This window comes from Pinus tabuliformis, chromosome J (genome assembly GCF_031772625.1).
Source record: "Pinus tabuliformis cultivar Carrire ecotype Pingquan chromosome J, CPIR1, whole genome shotgun sequence".
In the NCBI taxonomy this organism is placed as follows: domain Eukaryota; kingdom Viridiplantae; phylum Streptophyta; class Pinopsida; order Pinales; family Pinaceae; genus Pinus; species Pinus tabuliformis.
This window is the reverse complement of record NC_142295.1, coordinates 500,246,983-500,262,784: the sequence shown is the minus strand read 5'-3', so window position 1 is coordinate 500,262,784 and position 15,802 is coordinate 500,246,983. Positions and strand designations below refer to the sequence as shown.

Below are 15,802 nucleotides of genomic sequence, written 5' to 3'. Positions count from 1 at the left end.
TCAGGTTCTATCTCCATTATTGGTCCCCATTCCACTATTGGCTTCCCTCCCCTAGTTTATCATGATAGGTACTCTGTAGATCAAAACTGAACCTTGTTGGACTAAACATTTGATGGTTTTTAATGTCTAAGGATTTGAAGTGTCTTTACGTTAGATCATTTAAATATGTGTTTGGACATGATGTTTTGTATGACAGTGAACTAAGAGTCACTTTCTAGACAATTGTATGCCTAGTGAGTTTATGGACTATTTTTAAACTTGTGAGAATTCTTTGTTATTTTAATACCACTTTTATAATGTGTTATCAGTGTGCTGTGTTTTGATTTGTTATAGCTTTAGAGGTCAATTTCTATCTCCACTATTGGTCCCCATTCCAGTATTGGCTTCCCTCCCCTAGTTTATCATGATAGGTACTCTGTAGATCAAAACTGAACCTTGTTGGACTAAACATTTGATGGTTCTTAATGTCTAAGGATTTGAATTTTCTTTACATTAGATGATTTAAATATGTGTTTGGACATGATGTTTTGTATGGCAGTGAACTAAGAGTCACTTTCTAGACAATTATATGCCTAGTGAGTTTATGGACTATTTTTAAACCTGTGGGAATTCTTTGTTATTTTAATACCACTTTTATAATGTGTTATTAGTGTGCTTTGTTCTGATTTGTTATACCTTTAGAGGTCAGGTTCTACCTCCACTATTGGTCCCCATTCCACTATTGGCTTCCCTCCCCTAGTTTATCACGATAGGTACTATGTAGATCAAAACAGAACCTTGTTGGACTAAACATTTGATGGTTCTTAATGTCTAAGGATTTGAAGTGTCTTTACGTTAGATCATTTAAATATGTGTTTGGACATGATGTTTTGTATGGCAGTGAACTAAGAGTCACTTTCTAGACAATTGTATGCCTAGTGAGTTTATGGACTATTTTAAACTTGTGAGAATTCTTTGTTATTTTAATACCACCTTTATAATGTGTTATAAATGTGCTGTGTTCTGATTTTTTATAGCTTTAGAGGTCAGGTTCTATCTCCACTATTGGTCCCCATTCCATTATTGTCTTCCCTCCCCTAGTTTATCACCTGCTCCAAAATCACAAACTCATGAGGTATTGATTACAATTGAATAGAACCACTAAGAACTTGACAATAATATCAATGGAGTTGTAATAATAATAAAACATAATTAGGTCACTGTATCAGGACAATACATTAAGCATGCAATAATGCTTGTGAGAACAATCTCCATTACAACAAGAATGGCTGGGGATCATGACATCAAATACAAAAAGATTCAAATCATTGATCAACAAGAGGTGTTGCTTAAGAATAATGTATTACCCCACAAACAACACCTCATGTTTAATTTCAAATGTATTATTACACCACAAACAACACCTCATGTTTAATTTCAAATGTATTACAATGAACAACAAAGGAACTACCAACATAAAATCCCAAGAATCAAATACATGCATAACCCAGAAGGGACTTCTGTGTTTTGGCAGTGGAGTAATGAAAAATAATCCAGACTGAAAAAAATGTTATCTTTTGATGAATGACATATCACACAACTATGTAGTAATTAAGACAAATCAAGCACAATCACCACATTATCAGACATAAATTCCCATTGAAAAATCAGAGTAGCTATTCAAAAGAAAAAAATCTCTCAATTTTGCAGTCTAAACAAAAAAAACAATCACAAGAATTTGAGATGATGACTAGACACAAGAAACTCATGGCTGCTATGCAATAACCGGGTTTCCTAAATAATGTTACCTTATTCGACTAATAATACTCAAAACAAAAAAGTACATTCTACCATTTCTGAAAGAGTCGAGTTGGAATGTACATGCAGATGAAGGTTCCTCATTAAAACACCATTACTATTTGATAAACCACCACGGTTGTAGATGACTTTCAATCCTAATCTTTGACACTTGACCTAATGAAAACCTGAGCTAATTAAATCGTATTACTTTATGCCATCCATGACACAATAACAAAAGTCTTATATTTTGCAATTTTCGAGAGAGCCCAACTAGGATGTATATGCAGATGAAAAAATTTCATTGAGAAAGAAATTATTACTAATTCAAAACATTCCAAGTTTTTACTTGACACTCAATCATGGTGTTCAGAACCTGAGTTAATGGAAACATCCCAATACACCATTCCCAACATTCACAAAAGCTTTTACACCCTACTAATTCAATGAGATATTAGTTGGAATATATGTATATGTAAATGAAATTTCACCAAGGTATAGAAGCAGTTACTCATATGTTTCACAATCCCAGTTTGGAAAACTGCCATTATTCTTTTCAACACTTCCAATTGAAAATAATCTCTAGAAATGTGAGACTACACTCACTATAATTTGTGCTACTTTGAACATCCAGTTGGTTGAAAGGCCTTACATTTGGTGGTCACACAAAAAATTGTGTATTCAAGAGTCAAATATTTTGAAACAAAACTTAACCCATGTTCATCATTTAGATACTATGATTTAATTAAATAATACCCTCTCCTGTTAAGACAATTGAGACCGGAATACTATTAAATGAAAAGCTAAACAATGTTGTCAATAGGGTCTTACCTGGTCAGTGAAATATGGGTGTTGTTATCATGCCCACTGGGGTTCAACTCCCCCAAGTGACATGTTCACCTCTCGTGGACTGACATACCTCCACAAGGGGCTGCTTATTGTGTATGGGAGAAGTTACAATTCCTATGCAATTTTGGCAAAATAGATACCACCCAGACATGGTATATTTTACAGTCCTCAGGAAAATCACATCACGTCTCACAACCTTAATCCAACAATCCTTGCACTTTTTTCTTCACCCCATAAAAATCCATAACAAAATATATATATACACTTGTTTAGAATAAGTGAATCCAATAGTAATTGGATCAAATACTCCACTTATTTTTTTGTGTTTTTGGGTCTCAAATTTGTCTCTATATAAAAATTAATATTAATTCAAAATTAATATTATTTATATAATATTAATAGAACAAATTAGTATTCTTGAATTAATATTTCCCTAGGTATATTTTAATTTCATATTAGGGTTAATATTAATTTCATTTAGATCTAGGTTTAAATTAATTTCTTTTAGAGTTAATATTAATTTTAATTTTATTTAGTTCTAGAAAAAAAAAACAAAAATTAATTTCATATTAGAGTTAATATTAATTTCTCTTAGATCTAGGTATAAAATTAATAAATCAATGTTATATTATAGCAAATTAATAAAACAAATTAATAAAACATATTAATAATTTTAAAGCATTTTAATTCTATATATTAAATCTTATTAATATTAAAACAAATTTATATTATATATATAATATATTAATAAAACAAACTAATATATATATAAAATTTTAAAAATCAAATTAATATTAATATTAGATTATATAAATTTAATTAAAATTAATTAAAAAAATTTAAAGCAAATTAATATATATAATTTTTTTTTTTAAAATTAATTAAATAAAAAATTATTTCAGCCGACAGTTTGTCATTCTAAAAAAAAAAATATTTATCCTCATCACTATTTATTATTCTTTGCTGCTCCTCTGTCATCATCATTCTCATATCCTGATGATGGATCCCATTTGGGATTTGAAACGTTGGTACAAAAATGTTAAAACTGTGGATTCTCCGGACATAGATTCAAAAGATTCAAGCCACAGATCTCTGAAATCCATGTCTCTATATACTTTGCTTTCCTCTGCCCTATAGACTAAATGAGAGCTTGATTATATAGACTCAATAAACTCAATATGTAGCTTCCTAATAGTGTAAGTCCCAATTGATATAATATACTGACTAATACTAATATAATTCAAAACAGTAAGAGTAGTCAACGAGTTAAATGAAACATAGATAGGGTGTGTAAAGTGGTAAATTCTGTAATCAAACCCTGTGTAAATACCTACTCAAGCTATGTCAATTCTATTTATAAACCATGGATAGGGTGGTAAATTCATTTTATGAAGGGTGTGTAAAATAAATGTAATAATAGCAGTTTCTTTCTATTTATTGCTAACTAAGTCTTTATGCCTACTATTCCTATTACTTAGTCCTAACCAATAGAAGAGAGTCTAAATAACTATTCAGGAAAATGAAGGATTGAAAGGGTGTACCATACAAATTATGTAGACTTTTTTTGCCAATAAATAAAATAGAAAGCTCAACATCCATCACACCAAAAAGGAATTTGTATGCTTATAATGGGAAAGCACATAAATTCAAGAAAAATACAGATTTGAACATGGTTCATTGCTATAATCTACAAATGGGACCAATTCTTGCCATCCTAATGTACTAATAAAATCTTAGAAGCCCAATTGATTGCAAATGTGTCATGTATACATGGAATCTGTGCATGTGTAGAAGTATCTTAGTGAACACACTTTAAGAAACTATGTAATTGACCCAATACCTGGGCCCTTGAGAAGTATGGAATATTTCTTTCTAGGCTATATAAAATATCCATAGTCACACCACATAAATAAGTGCTATAATAGCTTCCATACAAGTTATCAATATTTTTCAACCCAAAATTCTTGTGATGAACAAAAAGAGAGTCGTACATAATTTCCAATAAAAAAAATAGAAAACTCAATATCCAACACATCGGAATAGAATCTGTTAATTCCAATGCTCAGAAAGCACATAAATTCTGACAAAATTCATCTTAAAACATTATTCATCACTATAATATACACATGGAACCAAATCTTACCAAACTGGTTATCGTCACTGAAGCCCAACCTAAAAGTTAATAAAGGACACTTTTCATCTTGTGAGCACGTCATATATCTAACTAGGATTTTCAGTGCCAACACTAGGCAATGGAAATTGGCTAGAAAATTATTCAACCTTATTTTTTAGATCAACAATGTTATTTCGTAGCTGGAAATTGTATGACTTAATAAAATCTATAAAATCTTTTAACTTTGTAGTTTTCATATAGCCCTTAGCCTTAATGGCTATTTTCACCCCCTCGTGGATAAAATCTGCAACCTTAATAAAGTCATCCTCAATAAGCCCACTAGTAGTTAATGTAGGAGTCCCTATGCATATACCACCAAGAACCATAGCACTTTTATCACTTGAAAACGTAAGGTATTAAAGTAAGCTATATCATCCCATGGAGAAAGGAAAATCAATGAATCCCTTACATCTAAATATACAAAGAAAAAATTCATGTAACCTGGTACAAAATTCTTGTTCAGTGTGATAGAAGCAACATCCAAAATGTCCTCTACTCTTGCACCATCAATGCCCTGTCCAAGCCCATTAATATATACCATGTTACATTCAACCAGCTAAATCCAATAGAAATAAATATACAAGTAGGTTGTGTACTCTAGCATATGAATAAAGGATCCTTACCAAGGGCCTCAAATCAACTAGAACTAGGTGATTTTCACTACCACCAAACACCAAATTGTAACCCAAATCCATTAGGCTCTTTGTAAGGGCTCAGTAATTTTCTACAACTTACTAAAACTATTTTACCTTTGATAAGAAAAAAAATCCATTCAAAAAATAATTCACATGAATGAATTTTACAGAAGCTTAGACATGTGAGAGTGCTACACTTGTGCTTGATAAGCCTTGAACTTTGCAGTTACATCATTTTTTAAATAAACAACCAACCCTCCTATGGTATGGTTATGTGGTCCTCCCTAGAAAGCCACAAATTATTTCATGTATCTTTTAGAAATGAAATGATACAAAAAATTTATATATCCAATATTATGATATTAGTGAGCAGGAGAACAATATGGATGATGGAGGAAAGGAAGGAGAACTCAGATTGACCTGTAACCTTGGAAAAACTACATTTTTATGGTTGTCTCTAGGTCGACCCCCAATATTGGTTCCTTCCTGAAGAATATCATGCCTCCCCAAGGACCTCGTAAAGACTAAAAATCACAACCCTCCAATCCAAAAATATTTCATAATGAAAAATATCATAAAGATAAAAATGAAAGGAAAAAAGTGAAACAATTGACAAACAATTCAAGGAACTGAATTAAAGAACATTTAAGAGAATCAAAAGGAAAATCTACACCTCTTAACTCTATAATCACTCCTCCTATGATGGGAATGACATATTTGTTTTAGTTCTTCATCGTTTATTGAACATTAATGGGATTCTTTTTCTTCTACAAGGGGGGAATGGCACAAATAGATAGCATTAATATAGATCAAAAAAAAGATCCATATAATATAGTCATATTTTTAATTGAAAGGGTGAAGTGTAGAGAAAATTAATCGCATCAACTCACCTTGTGCGTTGTAGTTGTTACTACATCACAAAAATCAAATGGACTGGCCATTATAGAAGCAACAATGTGACCATTTATGTGTGCCATGTCCATAATTAAGTATGCCCCAATTGTATTGGCAATCTTCCCAAACCACAAACTTTTTAGTACTAAAAATCATTAAAAAAATCCAACATTACATACTATAAGAACATATTAATAAAATATGCTAGATAAACATTGCTGGAAAGATTTTTTTTTTGAAAGGACTACCAATATAATATCTGTAGAAATACCCAACTTCAATACCTGCCTCATGCGAGGGTAATCAATATCCCATGGATATGGACTAGCACCAACCATGATAAGCTTGATCCTAAAAAGGGTGGCATTCTTGTCAAGCATCTCATAGTCAATGAATCCTATAACCCAAGAAAAAAAACCCGACAATTAACACTTTGGACACTTCCCCAAAAGATTGGTTCAATATTTGTCAATAATGGAACTATTTCACTCCTAGTTATTATTAGACTGGAAATGTGAGCTCACTTGTGGACTCATCTAGACGATACGACATTGATTCAAAGTAAATTGATGTAGCAGATACTCGCATTTTTGCTATCATGAATCCATGAGACAGATGCCCTCCATGCGGTAAGTCCAAACCCTAAACATTGCAAAGAAAGTCTCACATGTTACATGTCCAAATAGAAATGATAATCTTATCAAAGGAGGTTCGTAGTTCATAACCAGACACACCATAATGTGATGATGTGGTTGGAGGAGAGTTGTATAAACAAAATAATTAGCCGGGATCGAGATAATGGTTGAAAATTAACACCCCATGTACTGTTGTCAAGATGGAATGCTTCTAGGGCCCTCTGCTAGCAAAGCCTCTCACTTTGGTCAATGAATTCATTGCCAACATATTATATGCATGGCATAAATCCCAACCCAACATAGTAGTGAATAAATATAGAAAAGTGTCCAACAACTGTATCCATCATTGTGATAACAGATACTCATGCAATAACTACAGGTCTCTACACTATAACGCTAAACCCAAAAACCATTACACACATGTCAAACATTCAAACTAAAAAGTACATGTCCAAAATCTAAGATAAACTCAGCTTAACAAGAAAAAAATACCAAGTGGCAAGAAGAAACTACCAAGTAGCTCAAACACAATCACAATCATGATGGTGCCATTCTTCACATTCCAAGTTATATCTTCAGGCACTTACTTCTTACCAGGGATTCCTTTTGAATACTTGTTTATTAGACATGATCCAACAACTTCCATAACTACCCAAGATGTCAAATTTTCAAAAGAAATAAGTTCCAAGCCATTGAATTGCGACTGCTTTTCTTTCTCAATTATCACATTCATTTCAAGATTGATCTCACTCAGAGGAGGATCCATAAAGCTATGCTTTCCCTCTGCACAGAGTAATTTGCAAACTAGATAAATAAATCACAATAAATTTAGTAGCCCCGGTAACTGAGGCACAATTTGACAGGAGCATTAATTGTATTATTGAGGTCTACAATTTTTGTTTGCTGGCATTTGAGGGGAATCCAAATCAAGAACAAATTCTTTATCAAGCCATTCGTTAACCATTAACTCAAAAAAACTATAAATAAAATCAAGGTATTTGACATAGTTCATTAAATGAAGATAAGAAGCTTATTTCTAGCAACTCAATTCACAAATGAATCTTCTAAACACCTTCAAGTTAAACTATATTCAACTATGATCTGTGATTTCTTCACTTGGTCTTCAAATGTAAAGATTATCAAGGATTTCACATAGGCTATCTATACGTGTAGCAATTTCAACCAATAACAAATACATAAATAAATAAATCATAGAGTGAATTGTGAACAACATGCACACCTGGGAAGTATCAGGGTTGCGCTAGCATGAACGCCAAAGGATTTCCCATTGTCAAGCCTTTTGTGATACAAAAAGGTTTATATGATGTTGGGCGCGGGATCCCCCAAGGGAAGTTTTGGGGCTTAGAGCCCAGATTTTCGTCAAAAATTGTAACTCCGATGTAAAGACTCCACATTATGTGGGTGCGGAGCACGTAGCTTGTAAAAGAGACATTGGGTTGTCTGCCCTCAATTTTGTTAATGTAATGTCGACTGTAGAGATCTATCCATGGTCTGCGGACCATGGGATTTTATAAATAGAGAGAGCCTCTAAGTAGTCAAGGCATAGAGGGAAGAATCTAATCTAAACATGGAATAGAAGCATAATGGAAGAACAAAAGTGTAAAGTCTAGTTTGGGTCGTAGAGTAGGAGAAGGCTCTGCAGCTGAGTGCGCAAAGGCCTAGTAGTCCATAGCTAAGTGCGTAGACCCATGTAGCTAAGTATACAGGGCGAGTCAAGTCTGTAACAATTGGAAGTATTGATAAAGAGAAGTTTCATATCTATTATGTGTATTTATTTCCTGTTTTATGGATTGAATATATTGGGTATAAATTGCACTTCTATTGTTTATATGATGCACAAATATATATGATTGTATTGATTAAACGAATACAAGATATAATATCTGTTTACGTGAAGTTGACTAACATCTATAAAAAGATAAGTAAGATTCACGTTGTAGATTGGGGAAATAGTGCAGTTCTCTGCCATGGCAGCTCGAAAGCATTTCAGCCCCTGGTTAGGGCTGCACGAAAACTGATTATAATAGATCACGATGGTATTGAAGGCTAGAAGTAACCTGTGTGAAGATAGGCACAATTGGACTAAATCGACACCACAAACATCTCAAGGGTGTGGAAACTTGGTTGCAGCATCCCCCCATATTGCTTTGAGTGAGACTTCAGTCCACCCTTTGTGGGCTGATGCCGAAAGAGCTAGTAGTGCAAGGATTTGTTTGGCTAAATAACTCTAAACCTAGGTTAGGCCCCTTTAAGCCAAGAAATGGTTGCGTTGTCCGGACTAGAATCTGCATTGAGATGTTTGATGTTGTATCATTGGAATCCAACTAAGAAAGAAATTGAAGGCTAGTTGGATAGAAGAATTCATGAGTTCGCGACACAGGGGAAGGGGAACTTGTGATTAACAAAAGAAGAGTGGTTAGATTGCTACTTGTACATGGAGATCCACAAAATCTTCTTCACTTCCTTCCCTACTAAGCTATACAAGTGGATCACGAAGCTAGAAGATAGCCAAGGAAGGTGGAAACTTAACAATCCTATTGTGTGGACCCTAGAGTTAGTGCAAAGGTTGGAAGCATCAGAGGGTAATATTGTGCACGTTGTTGATCATTGGCTCGATCATATTATAGGAGGATTCATTACTGAGTTCGTGGTTGACACCTCAGTTAGCTACAACGAGGTAGAGTGATGCTTTCTCAAAGGACCACGAGGTAAGTACGTAAAGTCTTTGAATACTTGGATTAAAATGCCATTGTGCGAAAAGAGGGTTATGTAGTGACTTTGATGTTCAAGGCTACGTGAAGTGGAAAATCTTACAGGAACGAAGGAAATAAAGGACCAGAAACTAGCCCTTTGATTTCATCTTTGTGAGGGGACTAGGAAGAGCTCATGAAGGTCTCACCACGAAGTGCAATCCATTTGATAAGGCAAATAATTCCACAAATACAACCTCCACCCACACCACCACTACCTTCACCACCATCACCTCCATCTTCACCCATACCACCTCCACCACCACCATGATTCAATATGGCAATCATAGTGAAGTTTCCTATGGTCAAAGGTTTGGGAAATGAGGATCCAGACCAATTCTGGGTTGTGGTAAGGGCTGTATGGGAAGTGCAAGGAGTTAGAAATGACAATATAAAGAAAGCAACACTAGTTAGCACCCTATAGAACCGCGTGCTGACTTGGTATATTAAGCACTTCAATGATAATCCAAATGTGGGAATCGCAGATATCCAAGAAGTGCTAAATAGAGAATTTAGTAGGCCGAAGTTTGAAGCACAGTCGATCATTGGATTCAAAGAGATCATGATGCTACCAGGCAAGACTCCTTAGGAGCTGGATCAAAGGCTGAAATGTACGATTCGTGAAGGTAATATGAATCTAACGGATGGACAATATCGTGAGTGGGTTGTAGCTTCAATAATGCCACATTTAAGGAGTGCGTTATTGCAATAGAATATAACGACTCAGGTGGAGGACTTAGAGTTTGATATGAGGCTACATAAGACCCTGATGTAGGATCCTAACTTAGGAGTTCAACAGATCCACACGTAGCTAAAGAATTTATGCCTTGAGATGTAGAGTCTGAAAGAGGACAAGGCAACTTGACTAGAAGTGCACAAAAGGGTATGGTGGATAAAATGCAAGGATCAAGGTCATGACAAGGACCACTGCCTGATTTTCACAAATTACCTCGTAGGAGGAGGACCGATGCCCTTAAGACTGGAAGCACAAGAAAGACCTAGTGTGGCACCTGCTTTGTGGTGTGCGATTTGTCAAATAGCAAGAAAACATTCCATAGACAATTGTCACTTGTTACAGAAGTATACGTAAAATTTGCAACAATTGTTCTATAACTTTTGTAGGTCAGTGGGACACGATGAGCACACTTGTAGAAGCTATGAGTTAATGATGGATAGAACTCCCACCTACAGAGTTCAATTCAAAACATGGCCCCTTCACCAAAATTCAGGAATGGCGCAAACAGGATTTCAGGGGCGTGGACGAGGTTGAGGCAGAGGAGGACCTGGAAGAGGTCGTGGATAGTTGATATGCTACAATTGTGGAGGGCTAGGACATTATGCCCACAATTTCACAAACTCAACATGCCCGTCGTGTTTGTATTGCAACTTGTTTAATCATGAAACATAAGATTGTACTACACTCATAGCTAGGATATGCGACAAAGGAGCGTTACCGCCTCCCCCAACTCAAAACCTACAAATGATGAGGTCTGAGCCACATGAGGAAGATCTGAATGTGAACATTGTGCTTCGATGTGGAATCGCGATGGGAGATGAAAAAGGAAAACAACCAGAAGATAGTTCTTGGGTTCGCAAAGCTCTGGCGAAGGAAGAAAAGTTTGATCTGGAGCGCACTTGGGAAACCTTCATGGAAGCCAAGAAGAGCTTCACTAATGCCTCCACTTCCGGAAGCAAAGATAAATCAGAGCTGGAGATGGGCCCATCTATGCTCACAACATTCCTAGAGACATGTATGAAACTACTGCGTGACATTAAAGTGGTGAAATGATTACAAGAACTCATTAACAGATGTGCTGGGACTACACCAGGGGAACCCCAAGTAGTCAGGAAGATGAGAAAATATAAGACCAAAAAGGGAAGAGAAATGAGACTAACCGTGCAGATTAGAGAATATGAGATGGATCAAGTCATCCTGGATCTAGGATCGGATGCGAATGTTCTGCCGAAACATACATGGGAGCGAATGGGGTAACCTGCGATGCAGTGGTCCCCTATTCAACTAAGAATGGAAAACCAACAAAAAATAATACCCATGGGGCAATTGTAGGGAATAATCATGGATATTGAGGGAGCGAGCATGCTAGTAGACTTTGAAGTGATAGAGATTGTTGATGACAACAATCCCTACCCTGCGCTCTTAGGAACTCATTGGGCCACTGACATGAACGGGGTAATCAATCTGAAAAAGTGAACACTGATTTTTTTGAAGAAGTCACTATGTGTAATTATACCCTTGGACCCTACTAAGGGATCGCGCTATACGAAGTCGGTGTGTGACTATGAAAGTGATGATGATTTGGACTGCATCTATAAGATAACAGTGCAAAACCAGGACTGGTGAATCCCACTGCGGATGGGTGGATTTCATGGGAGCATGAAAGCTCCTGTACTTTGGATTTAGATGGGGAGACGAAATGATGGTAGAGTCAATTATGTGAGGTAACTACCATGAATTGTAATATGATGACAAGTTCGCTGCATTGCGTATCGACAGAAGTAAGAGACCTACCTACTTATGATGGTCTAAGTGAGGGAGATACCTTCTTTAATAAGTTTGAAAGGGAGGTGCAGAAAAAGCAATGCTTCCAAGCCTTGGATTGGGTACTGCATGCTATGCCCCTGAGGTGGTTGGGTACACACAAAGGGAGCTTTGATGACTGGCACGAGTGTAGGGAAATTATGTGCACACGATTTGGGAAGCCTAGGGTGTGATTGATAGACAAGTATAATGTATAGAATGATCCGTGCGCGCATCTAGCCAGGTGGGCGCAGGCATGTGGAAAACAACCTATGCGGATGCACATGAACTCCGCGCTGAAATGTATGATCAATAAGCATGTGTTGGGGGGACTGATGTGCAAATGGCTCTTAATGTTGGGAAGACATTATGTAGAAAGAATAATCACACAAATGGTTCTCTGCATAGAAGCATTCAACAAGGTATGCCATGCGCTAAACAAAGTATGTAATGTGCAGCGAAGTGATTGGGACCTGTGCGTACCTATAGTATTATGGGATTATAGGATGACATGTAAGAAAATGAAGGGACAGACACCTTTTAGCTTGTCCTTGGAGTGGAAGTTGTATGCCTATGGAAAACATCATGCCTAGTATGCGCATAGTAGTGCTCACAAGTATGACAAATTGTGGAGACCTGGATGAGAGGCTTGTGTAGTTGGAGGAGCTTTAAGAAGAAAAATTTTTGGCTGGATTTAACCAGCGGGTCCAAAAGCAAAGCGAAAAGGCTTGGCACAATCAACATATTAAGTTGCGCACCTTCAAGGTAAATGATTTGGTGTTGTTGTATGATAGTAAGTTTAATAAATTCCCAGGCAATCTCAGAATGCATTGGCTGGGACTGTATGTTATTAAGTAGATCATAGATGGTGGCATGGTGCAGTTGGTAAAGTTAAATGGAGAACTCTTCCAAGGAAAATTCAATGTCAATCATTTGAAGCTATACACAGGGGGCTCGGCCATTTGACTAGCCTACAAAAGTTCAGTCTTAGTGCTCCAGGTAGCTAAAAGGAGGTGCGGGACTATTGTAGAAATTTTGAATAATATGATACTTATTCATAGAGATTATCTTGATTATACACTATTGTGGAATACATGCATAATACATAACCTCCTCTACGTTGATCATCACTTTAGCAGCATCAAAAACAATGAAACATCAATCGCATGCACACATTAACACAGTATGTAACCCGGGAAAGCATACAGCTGAAAACCCCACACTATGTGTATATTATAATGATTGATAACATGTAACAATACATAGCACAATACTCCTCACAAGTACTCAGTACTATCTCCACCTATTACACACAAAACTAGCTCAGATCCAAACAAGTCACAGGTTCAAATCTCCTCCGCTACTTTGCCTGCCTCCACTGTACAATCCTGCAAGAGAATAACGTGAGCACAAGCTACAGTTACCTTGATATTGGCCCACACTGCGCAATCCTCATTGGCATAACTCAATCCCATTCATGTTCAAATCTCATGCACAACTGATAGTCATAACTCACCCTTTCACTTACCTCTAATACCTGTCTCTGTTGAACTGTCCATGCACTGAGTTAACTGATGTATTCTTTAGTTGCTTTATGAGTTAATAATTAGTGAATTAATTAATATTTAATTCACACAACTCATCACTAGTGTATTCTTTAGTTAGACTAAATACAACTAGTTCAACTAAGTCAAAATGAACACAACTCCATCAACTCCACATCCAACTCCACAGAACTAACATGCATGAGTTCTAACTGAAGTCCTCCATGCAATAGCTCAACTAACACATAAGAACCCACGTGATTCCTTTTTTCAGCTGCATGTGCCACATCCATAGCTCGAACTGAAGTGCTCCAAGAGAATAAGATAATGTTTAGAGTCCAAATATTACTAAGGGCTAATAATATTTGACTGTTTCTATTTTTAGCCTGGTAGTCTAAAAATAGACTCTGATCACTCCACTATGAACCAAAAATAGAAGTCCATATATTTTTCCCAACATGACCAATCATCCATAAACAACATCCTGCAACTCATAGACCATGATCCATATGTCTAAAAATAGACATAGTCTAAGAATAGACTTTGCGCCAAAAATAGCCCGCGGGACCACTTCGTGAAGGCGACTCCTTTCCACTAAGCTCCATCATCTTGTTGCATTTTCAACACTCCCTCTCAAAAATATATGGATTATCTACAACCCCTATGCTGGAACTCTAGAATGTTCTGCATGCAACACATTTGCCCGGTCCACTTGCTCCAACAACACTTGGAACAAAAACACTCCCAACTGACCACTTTGTTGGGCTAGGAACATACTCTGATGCTGAATCTCTACCTGCTACTGACAATTGCTCCCTTTCTAAACTCTATGCTACTGCAACATCTCCATGCATCTTGCACCATTGCACACCTCTCTGTGCCACCTAGCACTGTGCAAAACACTTGTGCCTCTCGCATTGCTGCAGCCTGCTAGCTATGCGCTGTCCTAGGATTCCCTGCACTGTCACTCTCTCTGCCGCTCCATCCACATCTATCTCTACCCAATCAATCAGTTCCTGCTACTCCACATCGGGCTCCCGTAGCAAGGTCTCATCCAAGAGGTTTGGTACCTCAAGGATCCTGCCCCTCCTCCTTGGGATGATCAATCCACATCACCCCACCTCCTACCTAGAGGTATGGCTGCATGCAATCCCTCAGCCCACTTGGCTTGAAGTTTCCCCCTACTAGAGGTCTCTGCATGAGTAGATGTCTCTACTCGATCTCCTCTCAGCTTCCCTTGTTGTGGCTGCTCCACAACCTCCTGAATCTATTGCACCAATCGTGGCTCCTCCGCAATTGTCTGAGACTTCTTCTGGCTCTGCATGTTGAGAGGTAATATACCCTCCCTCTCAACCACCAAGTCTCCATTAGTTGCCTCGCTGCTCAAGGCTTTGCATGCATCTTGAACCTCAAGAGCATACAGGTTCTTGACCCGTGAACCAATCTGCTTCACCTGTCTAGTGATGATGTGTCTAAGGAAAACCTTTCCCTTACTGAAGACTACATCATAGCCTCTGTCTTCCAGCATCGCGATCGACACCAAGTTTCTCTTTAGTCCTGGTACATACTTGAAATCGGTCAAGTTAAGGCGAGCTCCATGCTCCCTCTAAAAAATAATCGTGCCTACACCTGAGACACTATACTTCTCATCATTACCCATCGCTATGAGTACCTGGAGATCTTTCTCCTCCAAAGTACTGAACAAACTCTTGTCACCGGTCATGTGGAAAGAAGCTCCACTGTCAAGAAACCAACCACTTCCCACCATGGATGAAACCATGCATGCGAAGAGTGTGAAATCCAACTCAAATTGTGAAGCAAGTGCCTCACCTTCAGATCCTTCCCCGGATCCCTTATTGGATTTCTTCTTTGGGTAATTAGTAGCATAATGGCCCAACTCATGACAACAAAAGCATATCACCTTTGACTTGTCAACCTTCTCCCCATCATTAGAAGAACTAGATTTAGAAAGAGAACCCTTCTCCT

The 15,802-nt window shown here is 37.0% G+C and overlaps 1 pseudogene; it reads right to left on the bottom strand.

The window, feature by feature from the left end:
* Positions 1-15,802, bottom strand: part of LOC149227974 (serine hydroxymethyltransferase 3, chloroplastic-like) — a 106,959-nt pseudogene that overhangs the window by 35,845 nt on the left and 55,312 nt on the right.